Source organism: Vombatus ursinus, unplaced genomic scaffold (assembly GCF_900497805.2).
Source record: "Vombatus ursinus unplaced genomic scaffold, bare-nosed wombat genome assembly UNPS02015398.1, whole genome shotgun sequence".
Lineage (NCBI taxonomy): Eukaryota > Metazoa > Chordata > Mammalia > Diprotodontia > Vombatidae > Vombatus > Vombatus ursinus.
Window position 1 is genome coordinate 137,188 of NW_020955176.1, and position 21,737 is coordinate 158,924.

Sequence of the window (21,737 nt, forward strand, 5' to 3'; positions counted from 1 at the left end):
CTACTGAGCCAGCACATTGGCAGAAAGCAAAGAACCTAATAAGTATTTGCCACAGAACCTAAATACCTTGTTCATTCAACAAGTTTTTACTGGGTACCTATTAATTTGTCACTGTGCTGGGCATTGTAGGGGTATAAGAGAACTGTAAGATGTAGCTGACCTCCAGGAGCTTACAGATCAATGGGCAGAAGGGGCAGTGGGAGAAGCCAAGACACAAATACAGGAAACACCCCAGATATAAGGTCAGGCAGCATAGAACCCCATGCTAATGTGCAGGGAACACTCAATGAGGACAAGAGGAGTGAACAGACTAGGAAAACAAGGGAACTAGGAAGAACAAGGAGAGGGTGATCAGATATAGTCTTGGGGAAGAGTTGAAAACATCTATGGCCTTATTTTCCATCACTAACAACTAGCACAATGCTTGATTCAGAGTGGGCCCTCCACAAATGACTGCCAAAATGAGCTGATTTACAAGCAAAACCAGAGGCAAGAATGAATATGGCCCCTTCGGAAGTTAACAAGAAGACAGCTAAAGTAAAAGAACCATGGAGTCAACAAAAGAACTGTAATTTCAGATAGATAGGGTATGGCTAACGGTATGAATAATAAATTGAGGGGTTTAGTTAGACTTCAGTCAAAAGTCTTTATTAAGCACTTACTGTGTGCAGAGTATTGTGTTCAGGGCTAGAAGAGATACAGAAGTTTAGGTAGGACACAGTCCCTGTCCTCATGGAGTTAAACTTGATCTTCTGTGCAATAAGGAGCTACTTTTAAAACCCTACAACCAAACTGGTAAGTGTGGAAAGACAGTTATAGGCAAAGATATGCTCATTCTCTACTAGGGGCAAGGGGATGAGGGTATTTCCAAGAGCAAAAGTCAGGTCACAACACCAAAACAAACTGCAAACAGCCCTCTTGCTCAAAACACCTGTAAGACTCATCAGCTATTATCGCTTCCCAAAACATAAAGGAACAAACTTTCTCAAGCCCTTGTCTGACAGAGGTCCTTGGCTCAGTGGGTCTCCGCAGGTTGCACTAGCAGGAACTCAAGAAGTGGCTGTATCTCCTGCCTTGTTGCCACTGCCATCTAATTAAACCAGCCATCTCCTACTCATCAGGATGTAGACTGAAGCAAGGAGGAACCACAAGGCAAGCTGTATAGCTTGACTCCCTGAAGCCTGTGACAATGATATAGAATGGTCAGGAACCAAAAGGCTCAGCTTCCCTTTCTCCTTTGCCAGAGTCTCAAGCCCCAAGGTAATTTCCAAGTCCAAAAACAAAAATGAGGCTACAGGCAGTGATCTACTTGAGAATCAACTAACCAATGAAGTCATAACTGAATACCTCCTAAGCATCCAGCACTGTGCCAGGCACCAGCAGGTAAGCTCCAGTGGTGAGTTCTCCAGGAGTTTAGAATCTGATCTGGTTTGGGGAGAGACAAGACACACACCATAAAAGAGAGAGCAGTGTGTGATCAGGCGCTGAATCCTACAGTACTAACTGTAAGTACATAAGGAGCTCAAAGAAGAGCTGGATCAATAGGGGTTAGGGTCAAAGTAATCAGGGACGGCACTCCACTCACCCCACGTGGGAAATGGGCTGGGTCGTGAAGAACAAATTCAAGACAACTAATATTTATTAAGCACTCTGCTAGGAGGGATGAATGCAAATATGAAAAAATATACAGGCCTGCCCCCAAGGAGCTTAAAATCTAACTGGAGGGTATATGCCACAAACATGAATATGCATGCTACAGAGCATAATAAGGGCAAAGGAGAGATTCAAAGCACTGGAATTTGAGGAAGAAGAAACTGATATTCAGTTTGGGGAGGGGAGGTCAGGGATGGTTTCAAAGACGTGGCACCTGAGGCGGACCTTAATTTTCACTGAGATTTAGCATTTACTTCATTTATGAATGTAGGCAATAATATGGAGTGGCCAACAGATTTCACCAGACTGCCAAAGAGGGCCAGGACACAAAGAAGATTATGAATATCTGGTTTAGAAGAACTACACTGTCCACCTTTAGAAAGCTTTACCTTATCTCGTTCTTGCTCCCAACACGTGACTTTTTAGACGATTTAACCAAAGAAAGCTGATCAACTGATCCTGTTCATCATCCACCTAGAGACATCCCATCAAAAAGAAAATGGATTCTTCTCAGGAGGTAGGACTGCCTTACCAATTACTCTTCACCAGTGTGTTTTCTAATAACTACTGTCTTGCTTCCAAGTTTAACACCAGTAAGCCAGGAGGAAGACCAGAAAGTGCCCCCTTCAATACTTCTTGGCTATACATACATTCCACATTCCACCATCCGGCTGAGCAAATTGCTGGTCTCTGAAAAAGGGAATCTCTTATAGATATCAGCCTAATATCTGAAAAGTGGGGGAGCAGATGAAGTATCCAACTTTCATTCTAAAAATCATTAAGGAGCTATTATAGTAAAATGATGCTTCCAATTTCCAAATAAAGCAGAAACAATCACATTGAACAAATGGCCAGAGATGGCTAATGAAGGTGTTATCAAGGAGAGGGAAGGAGGGAAACACAATAAAAATTATTACTTAGGGGAAAAAAAGATTAAAGCAAAAGAACCACACTCAGCCCTTTCCCAGTTCAGGATCTCATCCTGTCTCTGTTGGAATAAAAATCTATCTACAAAATCAGCTTTTTTCCCTTTTTTTTTCAAAGCTGGTAATTAGGAAGCACCCAAATCTATGACAGGCCATATGTGCGGTGGAACGAGCACTGGATTTGGAGGAAGAGGACCTAGATCCATATTATGAGTCTGCCAGCCACCACCTGAATGGACAAGTCATTTTATCTTTCTATGCCTCAGTTTCCTCAACTGTAACACGAAAGTCTGGGGCTGAGAACTCAGTATTACTCAACACTGATACATCGGCCAAAAAAAGTTCATGTGATCTTGGGACGAATTAAGAAAGCATGGTGTACAAGAATAAGGAATTGGTAAACCCTGGGGCAAGTCATTTAATCTCTGTTTGCCTTAATCCAGAGGAGAAGGAAATAGCAAAGCCCTCTAGTATCTTTGCCAAGAAAACTCCACGGACAGCATTGGCATGTTACGGTCCACAGAGTTAAGTACAGTCAAACGCGACTGAACAGCTGAACACCAAAAAAGACCTTGGGGACTCTGCCTTGGTCAAACCACCTCTGGAATGATTTGTTCAGTCCTGGGCATCAAAGAATGACACGGATAGGTTGGGGAGCAGTAAGACGAAGGCAATCAGAATGGTGAAGGGCTTCAAGTCCACACCATAAGAGGAATGACTGAAGGAACTGGTGAAGTTTAGCCTGAAAAAGACTTGGGGGGGGTGAATTAGAAGGGAGGGAAGAAGACATGATAACTGTCTTCAAATATATTAAATATGGAATATGGAAGAGAGATAAAGTAGAGTTATGACTAATGGATAAAAGTTACAAAGAGAAAAATTTAGGTTTAGGTTTAAAAAAAAATACATTCATAACAGTCAGGACTATCCAAAAGTGAAATTGTAAAATTGGGCTGCCTTAGCAGATAATTAGGTGCCCATTTCTTAGAGGTCTTCAGGTAAAGGTCAGATGGTGAGGATGGTTCTTATCGTCCAATTGTCCTGCTTTCCCATCTACAATCAAGTCAGATTCCTGGGAGAGGATGAGGGTTTAGCATCAGTCTTTCCATTTTACAGAAAACAAATGTGAAATCTAGGGAAACTAAGTGACTAGACAGAATCACATAGGGTAGTAACAAAATCATTCATTCAAATCCAATTAATAAATGCCCTTCCTCCCAAATTACCTTATAGTTCACTACTTCCTCTTTGTATAGATTTTCTTTAGTCGATATAAACTTATACGTGTACTTTTTTTCTCTTCTATTAGAAGGTAAGCCCCTTGAAAGTAGGGACTGATTCATTTGTTTGTTTACATCCCCAGTACCTAGCATGGAGAAGTAATTGGTTTAACTGATTGACTGAAACTCTAATGGAGCACGTGTCCAGTCATGGACTAGTCTCTGCAGAAGATACAAAAGAAATAGAACATAAAGTCCCATTTATCCAGATGCTTAGTCTAGCCACACAGACAAACTGCAAAGTGAGGATCCAAGAGTTAGGTAACAATGTGAGGTTTTGTTTTGCTTTGTTTTTGGTCTGGACCTATGATTTCATCAGTGTGGGGAGCTCCCAAGGAACTGGGCCTACCAATGAAAATCAGCCCCTGCTCTATGACATTCACAGAGGTTAAATCACACGGCCAAAATGTGTCAAAGGTGAGACCTGTCCCACCAGAGACAAGCTCTCTATACACTATCTCATGCTGCCTCTCACAGCATGAGATGATAATACAACAATATAAGAGAGATGTCACAAATGCCAAGAGAGTGGCACAGACAGTCCTGACACCATGCTCAGTGTTGTAATCAGTTAAAAATACTTCCTTCTCCATAAAAGATTTACCACCCTCAGGGGACTCTCCCCACTTTGTGACATATGGCTCCCTCCCACTACTCTGGCAGTCTCCCCTTTGCCTCCATTTCAGGATCCTCAAACCTCTTCCTTGTCTAGGGTACAGGAATCCTGGCAATACAAAGGCCTTTGCAAGGGAGGAGAACTGACTCTAGTCATGATGTATCACCTGACCACCTGCAAAACAGCAAAAAACAAAATAAAACCAAAAAAAAAACCTGCCCCAAGACTAAAACCCACAAATGGCCAAAAGAACCTTCATCATCCTACCTTCCCATGATGCTGGATCTAATCACTCAGTCAGTCTTAGAAACCTGGACATCTGAGGTAGGCATGCCTGCTGTTCCCACAATGACAATCCCAAATCAGGTCATCCTGGGGTCCTCAAGGAGTCTGCCCTCTTCTATTATCCCCAGCAGGAAAACATCACATGCCTAAGCCAGTCTTTCAGCCCCTGCCAACCCATATGAGGAACCATGTGGCATGTCTCACCATGCCAACATGAGGTGATCTGAAGAGCTAGGCAACAACCCTCCACAATCACCTCTCCAACTGTTACAGGAGCAGAAAAAACCAAAGGGGAGTCCTAAGAATATCTCTTGTCCTCATCCCTCCCAAGTGCTAGGACTTTCCCTTGGTATGGCTATCACACTGACCTTTCCAAAGGAGCTTATTCTTGCTCTCCCTACCCAAAAGGAAGACATGTGGCTGGCCTTAATGGAATAAACTTAATAGAATGGGCAGGAATTCATTCTTCCCTTCCAGAAGACACAATCTAATTTGTACACTAATTGTCATACTGGAAGCCTCCAGGACTCTCTCTGTAAGTGGGCTAGAAGGATTTGGAGGAGTTGCCAACCTAGAAATCCCCAGGTCTAGTCAAATAAATACTTAATTGCTGTGTAAACATCCAAATTATGTCACTTCTGCACTCCTAGCAAGTGACTAGCTGAGCCCCTTCTCGGGATAGGCAGAAAAGACAGAATACACCCAATACCAGAATCCCTGCCCCAGTCCCTATTTCCCTTTCTCTCTCATCCTAAACAGAAAAGGAAAGTTGCTGGAGAAGAAGCTTGTGGAGGAGAAAGCAGGTGGCTTCCTTAACTGGCCAGCTGCTACAGGTTTAATCAGAATGACACATTTGATAGTTTGGGGGGTGGGGAGGAAGTAACTGGAAATGGGAAAATGAGTCACTTCCAACCTCAGTGAAATCCCAGGCTCCTGGCCCACATGATCATTAGTACATCCTTCCTGCTAAAAGCATGTGGATACCACTGGTCCTCTCCACATCTATAAAGAATTATCTACTCAAGAATCCTCTGGCTGGGCGAATTTCAGAAAACCCTAGAAAGACTTATGTGAACTCATGCTGAGTGAAGTAAGCAAAACCAGGAGAACATCGTACACAGTGACAGAAACATTGTGCGATGACCAACTTTGATAGACTTAGCTCTTCCAAGCAGTGCAATTATCTAAGACAATTCCAGTTCATAATGGAAAATGCTATCCACATCTAGAGAAAGAACTATGGAGTCTGAATGCAGATTGAGGCATACTATTTGCTCTTTTGTTGTTGTTTTTTCTTTCTCGTGGTTTTCCCCTTTTGTTCTGATTCTTCTTTCACAACATAACTAATGTGGAAATATGTTTAATATGATCATACATATGTACCCCATACCAAATTGCATGCTGTCTTGGGGAGGGAGACTGGAGGGTGGGTAGAAAAAAATTAGAACTCAAAATCTCACAAAAGGGAATGTAGAAAACTAAAAATAAATTAATTTTAAAAAAAATAAAATCTCATCTTCCATAGGAATCCTTTCCCTATCCCTCTTAATTTTCAGGCCTTCCCTCTGTTAATTATCTTGTCTATAGCTTGCTTTGTATTTTTGTTTAAATGTTGTCTCTCTCATTAAATTATAAGCTCCTTGAGGACAGGGGGTATCTTTTGCCTCTTTTTGCATCCAGTGCAGTGCCTGGAACATACTAGGTGCCTAATAAATGCTTATTGACTAATTAATTGGTTCAAAAAAAAAAAAAAACCGAATCCTCTGGCTGGAAGCAATCCTCAGAGAGCATCTTGTCCATACCCCACCTCCAAAGAGAACATTCCTTCATCATTCTGACCACATAATAATCTAGTCTATGTTTAAGGAATTCTAGAAAAGCGATCCAATGTAATCTGGGGCAACAGGTGGTAAGGGTCCAGGACAGGGGAGAGGAAGCTGCGGCCTCTCGTCTAGGGGATGAAAAGGAATAGGGGCAATGGAGGGGTGAAAGCCCTGAGAAAAGGGCTGAGTAAATAATCACTAGGAACTAAGCAAAATGACCTTGAAGGGTCCACAGCTGCCTTACCTATCTCACAAGGTCATTCTGACAATCAAGTGAGATAACCAGATGTGAAAGTATTTCAAAAAGTATAAAATAACACCCAAGTAAGACATTACTCCAAGGATGACACCGCTGACTTACCTAGGAAATTACACTCACAGGACATGGATGATGACCACTGGGCTGTCAGAAGACAAAAAGGGTTGACCTACTCCCCTCCTCCCAATTCAGCCCCAGGAGGACACTGAGGGCTAAGTGATATCCAGGAGGAGTCTCTCTCCCAATTTTCCAACCTGTTTCTGTTTCTCAGTGCCAGTATTCTGATTGGAAACGGTCTCACCTTTCCACTATTTCAGGCAAATCTCAGCTGTGTTTCCCTTCCCTCACTATTCTCAGCCGTCTTTGGACAGCCTCACCATCACTCTTCCTGACCCTCCCTGTTCCTATAACCTCTCAACCCTTTTCCACTCCCCTTTCCTTTCCAGTTCTGAAACCACGATCAAATAAACTCTGAGACTGTTCCTAGAAGGGATGCGTTAATCACCTCCCTTCTGGCTCCACTCTCCAAGTCTGAAACTTCCCAAAATGTGTTAGCTTCTCCATTAGACTGGAAGTTCCTTCAGGGCAAGTACTGTCATTGCTGCATTTGTATTTAGAAGCACAGGGTTTGACAAGAATATTTTTCATTCTTTCATTCAGTCAGGCTGTCACTGAGACAGACATTTCACCTTAATAGCTCTGTGACTCAAATGTTTTCGGGGAGCCAAATTCATTATGCTTACACCCGAACTACAATGCTTGGTATGTAGTAAGTGCTTAATAAATGCTTGTTGTCTGCCTGGTTGCCATAGGGCTCATGGCAAGGGGAGAAGAAAGAGACATGCCAAGAGAGTATTTGAATACACAATAAAGATGCCACAGGGTCCAGGCTCATAGATCTGGAAATGGAAGAGATCTCAGAGGCCATGTAATACAAGCCCCTCATTTTACACATGAGGAAACTGAAACCTAGAAAAGCTGAGTGACTTACCGAAGGTCAAACAGGTAATAAGTATCAGAAGTGAGATTTTAATCTAGATCCTTTAACATCAGAGCTGATGTTCTATAACAGGGGTGGGGAACCTGAAGCCTCGAGGCCATGTGTGGCCCTCCAGGTCCTCAGGTGGGGCCTTTTGACTGAGTCCAAGTTTTACACAACAAATCCTTTTATTAAGCAGATTTGTTCCGTGAAGTTTGGATTCAGTCAAAGGGCCACATTTGAGGGCCTAGAGGGTCATATGTGGCCTCGAGGCCGCAGGATCCCCACCCATGTTCTATGATAATATCTTACATTTAAGGTCAATATCTGAGTCCCTCCTTTGGAAAGGAAAGGGAACCATCTACTATATGATAACATTCCACACATCCTACCATGAGATAACATTTTCACAACTACTTTGGTCATCCTCCAAATATGTAAGAATAAATGACCTTCTCAGAGCTTGAATCAGTCTTAGGGTTACTCTATCTTTAGTCATGATACCTACTAGTCAAGGCTATTTTTAAACTACTTCCACAGACCTGCCAAACTGATATTCTTAAAGCATAGGTCTGACCATGTCAGTCCCCTACTCAAGAAGTTTCAGTGATTACCTTTCCTCTCTAAGAAAAAATTCAATCTCTTCCTTTGGGTACTTAAGCCCTTCACAATACAGCCCCAGGTTACATTTCCTGGCTCATTTTACATTACCCCTACTTACATAGTCTAAATCTTGACCAAACTGGCATACTTGCAGCTCTCCATACATGACATTTCATCTTCTACCTTTGTTAGCTTGCATACTTCCTCCATGTTTGGAATTCATTACCTCTCTCAACTTCAATTCTTGTTTGTTTGGTTTTTTGTTTGTTTTTTTATTTGTTCTTGGGAGGCAACTGGGTTAGGTGACTTGCCCAGAGTCACAGAGCTAGTAAGTGTTATGTGTCTGAGGCTGGATTTGAACTCAGGTCCTCCTGACTCCAGGGCCGGCGCTCTATCCACTGAGCCACCTAGCTGCCCCTCAATTTCGATTCTTGAAATCCCAACACCATTCATGATTTGGCTCAAGTCAGACCTCCTACAAGAGGCCTTCCTTGATATGCTTACTCGTTTGTGAACATGTTATATGTGCCAGGAGAATAAAAGCTCTCTGAAAGCAAGGACTGTCTTGATTTTGTCTTTGTATTCATAGCACAGTGCCTGACTACAGCAAGCACTTAATAAATGTTTGTTCATCGACTGATTGATTAAAACAATTACGACCTACAAAAAGAGTGAATGGAGGGCTGACAAGTCATTTTTCCCTTCTAGTTTCCCTTCAGTTTCCCCATCCCTAAAAAGAAGAAGGTGGGCTAAGTGAATTCTATGATTTCTTCTAACTCTTACAATCCTATAGAGTCACAAGGATAATTAGCATCACACTGATCAACTCAAATTCCATTCTGTCCAAATCTAGGGCTGCTTCCAAAGAGGCCACAAAGAAAGGAATCCAAAGCTTCCCCTGAGTGCTCCATCATCCATCTCTCTCTCAGGGTCAGTCAACATAATGTCCCCAGCTTCCTCTCCTAGCCTCCAAAACTCATAAAGTGACCACCCCTCCAACCCTACAAAGAAGAATTAGGGGCAGCACAATAAATAGGAAAGGAGGAAAGCAAAAGAAAGGAGAGTATTCTCAACCAGCAGGTTTAGAAGAAGATCAGAGACCTTGGACTTTCTGGATCCAAGGAATGGAACAAAATGATCTCTGAAAGTTGCTTCTAATTCAATTCAATCCAAAGCAACAGGCATTTACTAAAAACTTAAACACTAATATAGCACAGATCCTGTTCTTAAGGAATTGAGAAATAACTTGGAGGTGAAATAACTTGGAGGTGAAGTAACTTGGAGGAAAGAACATAAATAGCTATGATACAACAAAAGAAATTGAGATAACCATGCAAAGTGCTATTAGAAATTTAAGGAGAAATCAACTACTTTCACCTGAGGGAATGGAAGGACAGAGAAGGCTTCATAAAAGAGGTGACATATCATATAAGTTAAATCTTGAAGAAAGGTATTTCAAAAGATGGAGTGGGATGGGAAAATCCACTCCAAGAATGGAGATCATGTTAGCAAGTTTGGGTAAAGACAATGACACAGCAGAGAGCAGGATGAGAGTGGATGGAAATAGTGGGAATATAAAGGGCATAATGGAGAGAAGTAAGGCTGGAAAGGTAGAATGGAAACAGGTTGTGAGGAGCCTTGAATGCCAAAATCAAGCAATGATGCATCTGGCATTGAGAAGCGCTGATGGTTTTTTTACTTGAAGTTCCATGGTCAAACTGATCCCTGAAGAAGATTACTCAGACAGCAGTATGAGGAAGGATGGTTTGGAGATGCAAAAGGACGGAAGCAAGGACCTACCATGCTTCCTGACAATGAGCTAGGCAAGAAGAGGTATGCTGCAGTAGAAGACAACACAAAGATTCACACCTCCAACCCTAGGCTCCCCCACAATTGGAGCACCTTATTCCTGCTCCAACCACCATCTCTGGACCCAAGGCTTCATTTGGCTCTCAACTTTTGTTTGAAACAGAGAGACTGCTAACCTTCCCAAAAGGGCTGCTTGGATCACATCCTAGCAGGATAGAGAGTTCTTTGAGGAGTGAAGGGTCTCCAAATCTCCTCTTCAAACTTAATAATTTTTCCCCATTTTCTCCCTGGACCCTCTTACCAGATCAGTTTTCCCCCCCTCTTTTGAAAAAGAGGAACAGTTGGAGTATATACTATTCAACTGGGCACATATATACTCCTTTATATTATTATTTCTATTTTCATGTGTGCTGCCATTTCCTCACCTAGACCAGACACACCTGTAGTACAGAGTCCTTGACTACTGCTTCTCTGAATAACCTCCAGGTGCCTGGGTCCATTACTAGACATTGAGAATAGGTGCTCCATGTTTCCTAACTGGCTGATTCTGAATCAATGATCTTGTTTGTGGATGGTCCAGGACCTGTGATTCTTCCTCTTCCCTTTGGTCTTCCTTCTTCGACTCGTTTTCCCTGGACACTAGCTCATTAGCACTTTCGCTCACCCTTGAAAGGCAGATGAGGAAAGGAAAAAGAAAAATCCAATCTGTCAAAAGCTATTATGATCAGCAGAACAGGTGGGGGATAGAGTTTAATAAGAGAGGTTCAAATTCAATTTTTAGATCATTTATGTATTTTAATAACTCCCAAACATCCCTGGGTTGTTCCTCCTACCCATCTCCATTAGCCTTGAATGATTGAAAACTGGCTGCAACTCATTCTTGCTGTCATGTTGACCCTAAAATTCAGCATTCAGAAACACCCCAACTGTGTGGTCGATCCTAAGGCTAGAAAGCTGCACTCCATTTCTCCCTGTGAGCCATCAATCTGGCGTGCCCATGTTTATTAAAAATAGGTTTCCTGAACTCCATCCATCACCCCTGCAGCCAAAAGGTAAAATCAGATTCAAAGCCTAAGATGCTAGCAATTTCTTCTCATTTCCCCTGCTTTTGCTGCCATTCAATTTGAAGACCCAAAAGCAGAAAGGTGGAGGGGGGGAAGGAAAGGGAGAAAGAAAAAAACTAGGCTGACCTAGAACATGACTCTAGTGTGAAAATATACAGCTCTGCTTGGCTGTAATGCAATCTGGAGTTGAGAGATCAAAACCAAAGCTGCCGGAGGTTTGCAAATCACTTCTCTCCCCATACCTATTTTGGCAGCCAACACAAACACAGGGAGGAAAGCAGACAGTGGATACAGTCAAACGGGGCTCCAAGAGTCCTAATAAATTAGATGTAAAACACTAGATTCAGATCATGTTAAGCATCTCCCCCAGATCCTCTTCCACTACAAAATGCTATCACACTCCCTGGAATCAGTATCAAGGAACCATTGACTTCAACACCACCATCACCCATCCACCCCTCCCTGCCCTGTACCCTGGAATCTACAAGCTCTGTTCCACCCTGGGAATGCTGGAGTCCTGGTATAAAGATTTAGGCCACTTAACCCATGCTCTACAGGTGAAATAAATATTTTACCAGCACGGTAGAAACCTCCAGGGAAGGCCACATGTGCTAATATAACTGGTAAGGGATGTTGTTTGACACAATAATCCAGCCTTAAAACAGGTCTGTGGTTGTGGCTGTCATTAACAGCACTGGGACAGAGATTAAAATGGAATTCTGGGGAATGGAAGGCAAGAATCTGGCTGGGCACTGGCGCCAATACAGAACCCTGTTTTTAGGCAAGGAAGTGGATTTTAATGGTGGAGATGCTCAAGTTCCTCTTGGCCAAAATGAGAAGGGCATGACCCATTTGGGCTCCCCTTTTCCCTCCCCTTCCACCCCAACTCCCTAATCCCATAGCACATCTCAATCACCTTTCTCTACAGAGATGTTATATTACTAAATGGCCAATGGTAGGAAGGAGGCAGAGAGTAGTCTAACTCTTGAACAAAGAAAATACTATCTTCATATCCAGGAAAATGATTTGGTTTCTAGGGAATAGGGCAGGGGGAGGGAGGTAACTGGAGAAAATAGAGAGGAAAAGACTCATCTATGCAAGTTTTTGAGTAAGACTAGGGTAAAAGCTGGCCCTAAGGGTGGAAGGCTACAGGAATTAAGCTGCAGAAGGACAATCTTAGTTTTCTAATAGCCCTTAACAGCCAAGATAGAGTTAGTAATCACTGGTACAGGAAGAGAAAAGAAAAAAAATGTCCAACTTAAAACTTAAATTCAGATTTGATTTCTTTCTTATTGTCTTTATTTCAGTATCTTTAGAAATTCTTCCTCCAGCATATCCGTGGTCTTGGAGGCCAGAAGTCTATTCTCTAAGTGACTATATTATACTCAGTCAGTCAAGAGTCCTTAAGCTTGTTTACGTCACAGACCCCTTTGGTAATCTGGGGAAGCTTATGAACCTCACCTCAGAATTTTTAAATAAACAAAATAAAATATGCAAGATTACAAAAGAAATCAATTATATTGGAATGCAATTACCAAAAAAAAAAAATTAGAGCAAGTTCAAAGATCCCCAGGTTAAGAATTTCTGATCTCATCACCTCTTTGACTCTAAGTTACATAGGAAGGGCTGACCTTCACTGATGGAGTTTGTTCACCTGGGAACTTTCTCTACCAATTAAATCACAGGTCCAATCCCTATCATTATCCAAATATTATACCCAGCATACATAGGGACTTAATATCATAAAAAAAATAAGCATCACAAATTTTCTGTTTGAAATGTAGAGCTTACAAAAACGACCATTTTCTTGCAGAACATAACTACATAAATAAACTTGGTCCAGGGACCTGGGAATGAAAAAAAAAAATCCTGGTATTTTTTAAGCCAAAAAAAATCTGAATAAAAATGGAAAAAACAACTTCTCTGCCACTTGGTCTCATCCTTTTGGATGTTTGTGCTACCAGATTCAAGGGGGACCATTATGATGATGCTAAGAGAATGGAAAAGGATATGGAAGATCTTGTGGCTGGTTCAATCCAGGAAGTTCTTTCACCTATATACTCAAGATGACTGTTTAAGGTCAAGAATTCATACTTAAGATGGAAATCTACAAACCAGAAGGATTGAGGCCAAACTGATGTAAGTAGATACAGAAATAGACCCTGGGGAGGAAAGAATGAAGTCAATTAAAAGAGAATTTTAAAATTCTTTTAAGAAGCAAGAGACACTCCAGAAACACAAGCACCTACCAACATATAACCTTTTGCTCTGCTATCACACCCATATCTGTTCCATTCCAAGATCATCATCCTAATTCATACCCCCAAAAGAGAAAAACCTCCTAGGGGTCTGAACGGTAACACCTATAGTCTTGAGATTTCAAGAGGATGACAAAAGACATAGGGAGGTCTTATCCCCAACATATCCCCAATGATGCAGAACAATTGCTGATATATGCTAAGACTCAGTAGGAAGTCCAAGTGAACGTCTTACATCACCAGCTCTCTCCTTTTTCCCCTCCACCCCTACTACACCCAGGATTCCAAAGGTCGTCATCAGAAGTAGGGGAGTAATAAGGAAACTCTGGTTGAGATTACAAGGTGCTAACAAGGAAGTCATCACATCCTTCAACTATGGCTAAAGGGCTACAGTATCAAGCCAGGGAAAGGAAAAATTGTCTAGTTTAGGGTGCTAATCAAGCTCAATAGTTTGAGCACCACAGTCTTTATAGAAAATAACCATTTGAAAAAAATAAAAAAGAATCCCAAATAACCTCATAGAGATCATGCCTCTACAGGTTTAAAAAGAGAGAGAGAAGTAGAATGAATAGATGGGACAGGCACTGATTTTGATTTTGGTGAGATCTGGAAGGTTACCAGTCCTATGAGTAGCTACACTATAAAAAGAAAGAGTCAGACACTAAGTATTTCCTTTCCTATAAAATATTCATTGCAGCATGGGAGAGCCAAGAAGCCCAAACCTCAAGCATTTCTAACTTTGCACTGGAGTAATAACAGAGTTTTATAGGAACCTTCTGATTTTATTTATACCAGGCTATAAATACATTGTTCCATCCTAGTTCCAGGAGGAAAGGCACGTCTCACCCCTTTACAAGCCATACAGTACACAGGTACACTCACAGCAGAGTTTTGAATTTTGCTTGAAAAGAAGCAACTTCTTAGATAACAGTTCTTGAAAAGACACTTGGAGACACTCTGGATCCTTTGCTTAACAATGCATTGGAGGATCTCAAAATAATTGTCAGCTATAAATAATGTTCAACAGTAGGGTAAGGTCCAACATTAGCCAGAAAGATACCTTTTATTGTATGCCCCAATGTAAATTAAAAGCACTAGAACAATATACTTGAGAGCCTTTTAATTATGTTACTATCTTTCTGTAATGACTTGAATCAATTAAACTTTTCAGAATTGAGGGTGTGGGGTGATTTTCTTGGTTTCACTTTAAATGACATAGCATCTTTATGATGAAGTTAAACATTAGCAGGTTAATGTTAGACATGACCCCATTACTCAACGTTACTGATAACTACAAACACATTGGAATGTTAAGTAGCATATTATACAGTAACATATCTGTATATTAGAAAGAATATGCAATGACTACATGACATATCCTGGACATTTTATAATCTAAATTTTAAATGCTAGCTTGTTTTGTTATTGTGTACTTCTTTCTCAAGCTAAATGCCAAAAATTTTTTAAAAATTCACTTGAGCAAGATTTTCAGTTAGTTGCGCTCCAGATAAAATATATTTTTACTGAGTATGACTGTGTATCATTATGTATTTATACTGTCATCCACAGATATCAAAATGATATCTCTATATGAAGAGAGGAAGCAGAGAATGAAAGAGTCATATGCAAAAGCATGCCCATTTACAGAGAAACATCCTTATCACAAAAGAGTCATATGGCTCCTGCCCAAGTGCAAATAATCATTTAGGACCTTTCAAAACCAGATGAAGTATAAACCTATTTAGAAAGAGCACAAAAAGTTGAATTCTCAGATTTGAGCTAAGGAGAGTCAACCAGACTTTAAACTCACTAAATAACATCCAAGCTTGCAGAATTGAATTTTGGGTGACAATGAAAGAGAATAGTACATGAACTAGTCCCCACCCAAACAGGTTTGTATTTAGCTCAAGTTATATCAAATAGTTTTAATAGTTTTTGAATAGCCGTTATCTCTTATTTAGACATGGACTAGCTGTGAAATCTGCAGAAGTATGTCCAACTGCCTGTTGGCATTTTTCCACAACTGGTTCATTTTCAATAAAAATTCAATTAATCAAAAAACCTTCAATTACACAATCCCCCCCCACCCCAGCATTCAACTTTATGAGTGATGAAGTGACTGGCAATAAAACAAGCTAAATACAGAAATTACATTTTTTAAAAATCTCCCCCAAAAAACCCTCCTGGTATTAGGATTTAAAGCTGGGATAGATCTCAAAGGCCCATTTAATCCAACACTCTCATTTAACAAATGGGGAAACAGAACTCCAGATAAATTAGGTCAAACTAAGAATGTATAGCATAGCAGGATCTGAACCCACATCATCTTGCTCCAAATCTAGATTTTTTTCCCACATTACTTCCAACTATCCTGATCTTAATCCTAGTGCCTTCCTTCTGTTAATTATTTCCTGTTTATCATATAACTAGCTTGTCTGTGCATATCTGTTTTTTTATTGTCTCTCCTATTAGGGTATGAGCTCTTTGAGGGTGGGGGCTATTTTTGGCTTTCTTAGCACAGTGCCTGGCACACAGTAGGCACTTAATAAATGTTTACTGACTGACACTGAGTTTATTGCCAAGAAGGATGTAGGTTCAAATGTCAAAATTGACATTTATTTCGTGACACTTGTTTGTTGTATTAGCCAAAATGAGTCTCTTAATCTCAGAACCTCAGTTTTCTAATATGTAAGCTAGGTAGGGAGATAGTTGCAGTCTCAGACCTTTATTTTCCTAATATGCAAAACAGGCAGCATGATACTTGCACAACAAGCCTTTTTCAGGCAGCTTGCAGCGAAGTGGAAAGAGCATAGGGCCTGGAGTTAGGAAGACCTGAATTCAAGTCTAGGCCTCAGATACTTACTAGCTGTGTGATGCTGGACAAGTCACTTAGCCCCTCTTTGCCTCAGTTTCCTCATCTGTAAAATGGAACTAATAATAGCACCTATCTCAGAGTTATTATAAGGATCAAATAAGGTAATAATTGTAAAGTGCTTAGCACAGTGCCTGGCACCTAGCAAACACTATATAAGGTTAATATTATCATGATCACAATTATTATTATTATTCACAGACACCTGAGGAGGTGCTAGGTAAACCTTCAAGCACCATACAAAAGTAATCTATTACTGTTACACATGAGCTGCCTCCAGGGCATGCCCCAGGGTCGGTACTCATTCAACACACCCTCCTATACTCAATCTATATATCCACAGGACTGCAAAATCATAAGTGACACTCTAAATATTTGTCTTCCCGAACTGCATGATCTTGATTCATCAAAAAGATATTCAATTAAGAAACTTAAAGTAAGGAGAGCACACGGGCACCATTTTATAAAGAAGCTTGACAAATGTTAAAACCACAATGATCTTCCAGTTAAGTTTCAGTTAAGAAGAAAATTCAATGAACAATTACAGACTCTTTCTTGAACATTCCAGTTAACTGAAGTTGGTTCTGGATAGGTATTTAGATACCTATCCAGAATCACCAAGAGTTACGTGCACCTCACATCATAAATGATTCTGCCAGCTGGCTCCTTGAGTCGAATAGATACTCAAAAGTATCTATTTATTTAGGAGGCTTTGGAAGAAGGAACTGGGAAAACAACTGCAGAGCAGAGAAAACGAAGTTTTGATCACTTCAGTGGATACTGTCCTTTCAGGAGCCCAGTTCCTGTTGGTAAAAGCCAATGCCAGTCAAGGGGCTGTTTCATACTCAGCCTGTCACAGGTACCACTGTGCACTCCCATGAACACTTAAATGGAAAGAAACCACGGCACATGCTCCAACGTGCCCATCTGCATACAGAGGGAAGTGCTCCCACAAAGACAAATGCTCCCAAACACCCACCTTTGAGTCCTCTGGCTATAGCAGTGGTCCTAACACCAGAAATGCTACCTCTCTTAACAATTATCCTAATAGAGAGGTGGATGATTGCCTGGGGGCAAGGGGGAAGAACCAATATGTGAAAAAGGTCATGTGTGTATAGGAATATGTATAAGTGGCCCCTCAGTGTCTCGGACTGCTCTGGTCCTGAACATGGCTTTGGTGAATTTATAGAGATCTCTCCACTGAACTGGGATGAGTTCATATATACATTGGCTGCTCCAAACCCTCATGACTCTATAAAAAAAAACATTTTTCCCAGGCTTGAGTACCCTCCTCAGACGTACCTGGCTCTTTCCTAAGTGGTCCAAAAACCTGAACCTGAATAGACCAGCATGCAAAGCAAAAGGAGTCCCTTCTCCATGCAAGAAGAAACTTTTCAGAAGAGAAGAGTGGGAGGTGGGAGGAGGAAAACACCAAACAAAACCAACAAAATCCTGCTCTTCCCTAGGCATCCTGCCTCTCCCTAGGACTATCATTAAGAGATACTTGATTTCCACACACACCTTGCTTGCCCAAGGAAATCAATATGAAAATCAATTCATCTACTGATATATTTTATCAAGATACATGTGGCAATGCCACATCTCATTTACCGTGAGGCTCTCATGGATGCCAAGGTCATTGTATAGAAATCAGGCTACAAGAGGAAGGAGGCTAAAAAACACACATTTTGTGCTGGCAGCAAATAGAAAAGTGAATGAAATAGGAACAAAGATAGAAAAAGGAGCCTGGGGATGCAGCAATTACTGTATGTAGGAGGATCGTTATTGGTCCAGCTTGCCACCTTGTTTAAATGTGAAATAGTTGGTAGATTTAGAATCCCAAGTATTTTTCTCCTGACCGAAGCCCAAGAAAAATGGTTTCACTAAGCTCCCAAGGCCAGCAGAATGTAAAAACATTTTCTGAGCAGGGAAGGGAAGAAGAAGGGGAGGAATAAATAAACAAAAAGGAAAGGAATGGGAAACAGCCAGCATGAACAGAAAGAATAGGGCAAGGAGGAGCAAAGAAAGAATGAAATAGAAAAGCCGAGGAGAGAAGAGAGAGAAAGGGAAAGACAGAGAGACAGAGAGAGAGAGAGAAAGCAAAGAAGATCACAGCACACGCCTTTAGCAGGAAAATTATGATATCTCCGTGGCTGCAAAGGGACATATTTTTAGTAAATTTGAAAGTGATTTGCTACACACGGCTACATCAAACTCAGAGGGCTCTCTGACGGCTCCGGTGGCTGTGCTGCGGATCAAATGTACTTGGTAATTGCAGAGTCACTGCTACCCTCTCACCTCTAAACAGAGCAGATTAAAATAGCATGAACAGCTATAATAATAGGTTTGGAATTCAGCTTTTTACAGCCAGAAAATGCTTATGGAAATAAGGATTTTGCTGACTATTTTCAAAGTGAAGAGAGGCGGAGAGAAGTAGCCACTAGAGCTGAATAGCAAACTGTATCTGGTGACTAATGAGGCCTGGTCCACACAGAGCCTCCACAGCTTTACATTTAAGGCTAAAAATAAAAACTGCCAAACAAATTTTCCAACACCTGAATGCACACAGCAATGCACCCATTCTACTCTCACTCACCCACCCACCCTAGTTCATCGCTGGAAAAGACCCAACTCATCATCTCCCTCTGGCCTCTAAGGTTGGAATATGCTCTTTCAAGGGTCTTTTCTCCTGACCTCAACTCCCTAATACAGTTTAGCTTTGCTCATAGTCTTAGAGACCTGGGCTCTTCCCATCCTCCAATGATAGAGACATGGATAGGATGCCTAATCAAGTTAATAGGCTCTGTTGTTCACCCGATGAGTATTTTTTTTTTAATGACTAATTTCCAAGAGCAAGTGGCACTTTGTCTATAAGGGTCCAGGCAACATTTTTCCCTAAGACAACTGCTGTAGTCTCCAAATCTAACCTCTTGTGCCCATGTAGACAGCAATCCAAGGGCCAGAATCCTAGTCCATTTCTACTGCTCCGGACAAGTACAGAAACAGAATTGATCACTTCATCAATATTACGGTATCTAAGATATTTACTGCTACAGTGGAGAAGAAACCAAGTTACCAACTATCCCTGCTTTAGCCTGGGAGGAATTCCAGTTTTGAGGCATTAATCACGACTTATGTGAGCCACCATGATAAAGAACACCACCTACCACAGAACAGACTGAAAAGAAGCTGGCTGCACTGACCCAGATACCTGCCTCATTCACACGGCCAACACATGAGATTCCAATGGTATCTTTTTGCCCAGGAGCTCAAGCCCACATACACTTCTTAGACAATCATTAAAGGCGTGGAAGGTGAGAGAGAGACCGGGGAACTGGGATTGGCCCAAACAACAGAAATATGTATTAAACTTCCATGTGTCAGATGCCCTTTGTATAGAGGTGGAGGACGGTTAACAATTGGAGGACTCAGGAAAGGCCTTTTATTGGAAGTGGTGCTCAATCAAAGACTGGAATTGAGATGGAGATTCCAAGATGGAGAACCTGAGAAAAGTCATGGCAGCAGAAGACAGAATGTTATAGATAGAAGACATCAAAGAGGCTGAATTGACCAAAGTCAGATGATAGAGTAGAACACAGGACCCTGTCTTTTCCCCCTCCTTTCCAAGAGCTCTTTCCATCCAACTGCAATAGTTCTTCTGCTTTACTTTACAGGAGCCCCAAGTTAAGGGCGGGGGGTACTACACTGGGTCTCCTCTTGGATCAGGGGGTCTTCCCCCTTTTTGTGTCACAGACCCCTTTGGAGATTTAGTGAACCCTTTCTTGGACTAATGTTTTTAAATGTATAAAATAAAATATACAGGATTACAAAAGGAAATCAATTACATTGAAATACAGTTATCAAAAAAAAAATTAAAAATATGTTCCAAGACCCCAAGTTAAGAACTCTTGCTCTGATTTCCTGATAACGTCCAGTGTTGGGGTCCATGACAAAATGGTTAAGAATTCATGCCTTAAGCTCTCCTACTTCCTTCCACCAGGCGACTCTGAAGGCCAATCATAAAGTGTATCCTTCACTCAAATCAACCTCAGTTAAGAAAATACCTAAACCTGGCAAGACAAGGAATCACTCCCATTTTTACAAGTCACCATGGAACAAGATTTTACAACCACCATTAGGGAGTGGCAATGCCTCATAGTCCTCTCTGACAGCAAATTCTCACTCATTTCTAACCTAAAATTTTTCCCACTTTCATTTCAATGCATTTTCCTTATTCTGTCCTCAAAAAGCCAAACATAATCACCACTTTCTGAAAAATGCTTTAAGGCTTTTTGAAAGCAAACGCTAACATCTTTCTCCCCTAGCCCCTGCACCCCAGCAATCTTGTCTCCCCTAGACTACACAGTTCCAAAACCTTCACTGCATACTTTCCCAGAGGCTTCCCATGACCCACTGAAGAGATGGTTGGCCCCAGCTCAAACACAGAGATTCTGCCCAACTCTTAAGTGCAGGTGTCTTCACAAATGGAAGAGCCTTAGTCTCAAGGTCCAGCCTCATGGTTCCTCCCACAAAGCTAAGCCCTTTGTCAATATGTAAGCCACAATGAAAAAGAAGAGAAAATCGGGGGAGGAGGTTGTTTCTACCATGTGCTTCCGCTTTGGATATTTCAACATGGTGCTGCAGACCCACCTGGAAGATGAGACAGAGATGGTACCAGTCAACAGCATTTTATCTAGCCAACCTGGAATGGATGTTTGGGGATGAGAGATTAACAACATCCAATAAACTAATCTTGTTATTTGTGCCCTCTCATGGAAAAAGAGATGTTTGTGGAGTGATAAAACCAAACCCAACACTTAGTAGGGAAATAAAAAGGTTTGAATTAGTAGCAAACAGAAGAAAAAGCATGCATCCCACTGCCAATCCTGGAGCCAGCCTGATCTGTCTGGCTCCTGCCAGCATAGGTTGTATCCTACAGGGAGAATAGAATTAGGCAAACAGACAGCTTAGTCGATTGCAAGAGGGTACCTACTCCTCTCCCCCCATTTTCTGGACCTTTCTAGATTCAAGGCCACCTCCAGAAGGAAATGGATGTATTATGGTGAAAACCTCTGGGGAAGGGGAAAAGGTTTCATTTAGAAAAGAAGGATGAGAAGGAAAGGCTAAAGGAGCTATAAGTTATACATTGTTATACATAGTTATACATTGCCTGGAGTCTGAAGGCATGGGGGAGGGGGAAGGGGGGCTTAGTAACAGCCTTTATCTATACAGAAGATTCAAATATGGTGATCAGCTATCTATCTTGGCTGCTTTCTTGAAAGAGAGAATAAAAGAAAAGGGGCTTAAACT

At 41.4% G+C, this 21,737-nt stretch overlaps 1 protein-coding gene and 1 long non-coding RNA gene across 3 annotated transcripts in view; one reads left to right on the plus strand and one right to left on the minus strand.

Moving 5' to 3' along the window:
- Window positions 1-21,737, minus strand: part of ZBTB16 (zinc finger and BTB domain containing 16) — a 226,225-nt gene that overhangs the window by 127,260 nt on the left and 77,228 nt on the right. The gene's annotated exons all lie outside the window — the stretch shown is intronic.
- Window positions 1,696-5,367, plus strand: LOC114032099. Its single transcript, XR_003567800.1, has 2 exons — window positions 1,696-2,170; window positions 2,698-5,367. It is a non-coding gene; the product is annotated as an uncharacterized LOC114032099 (long non-coding RNA).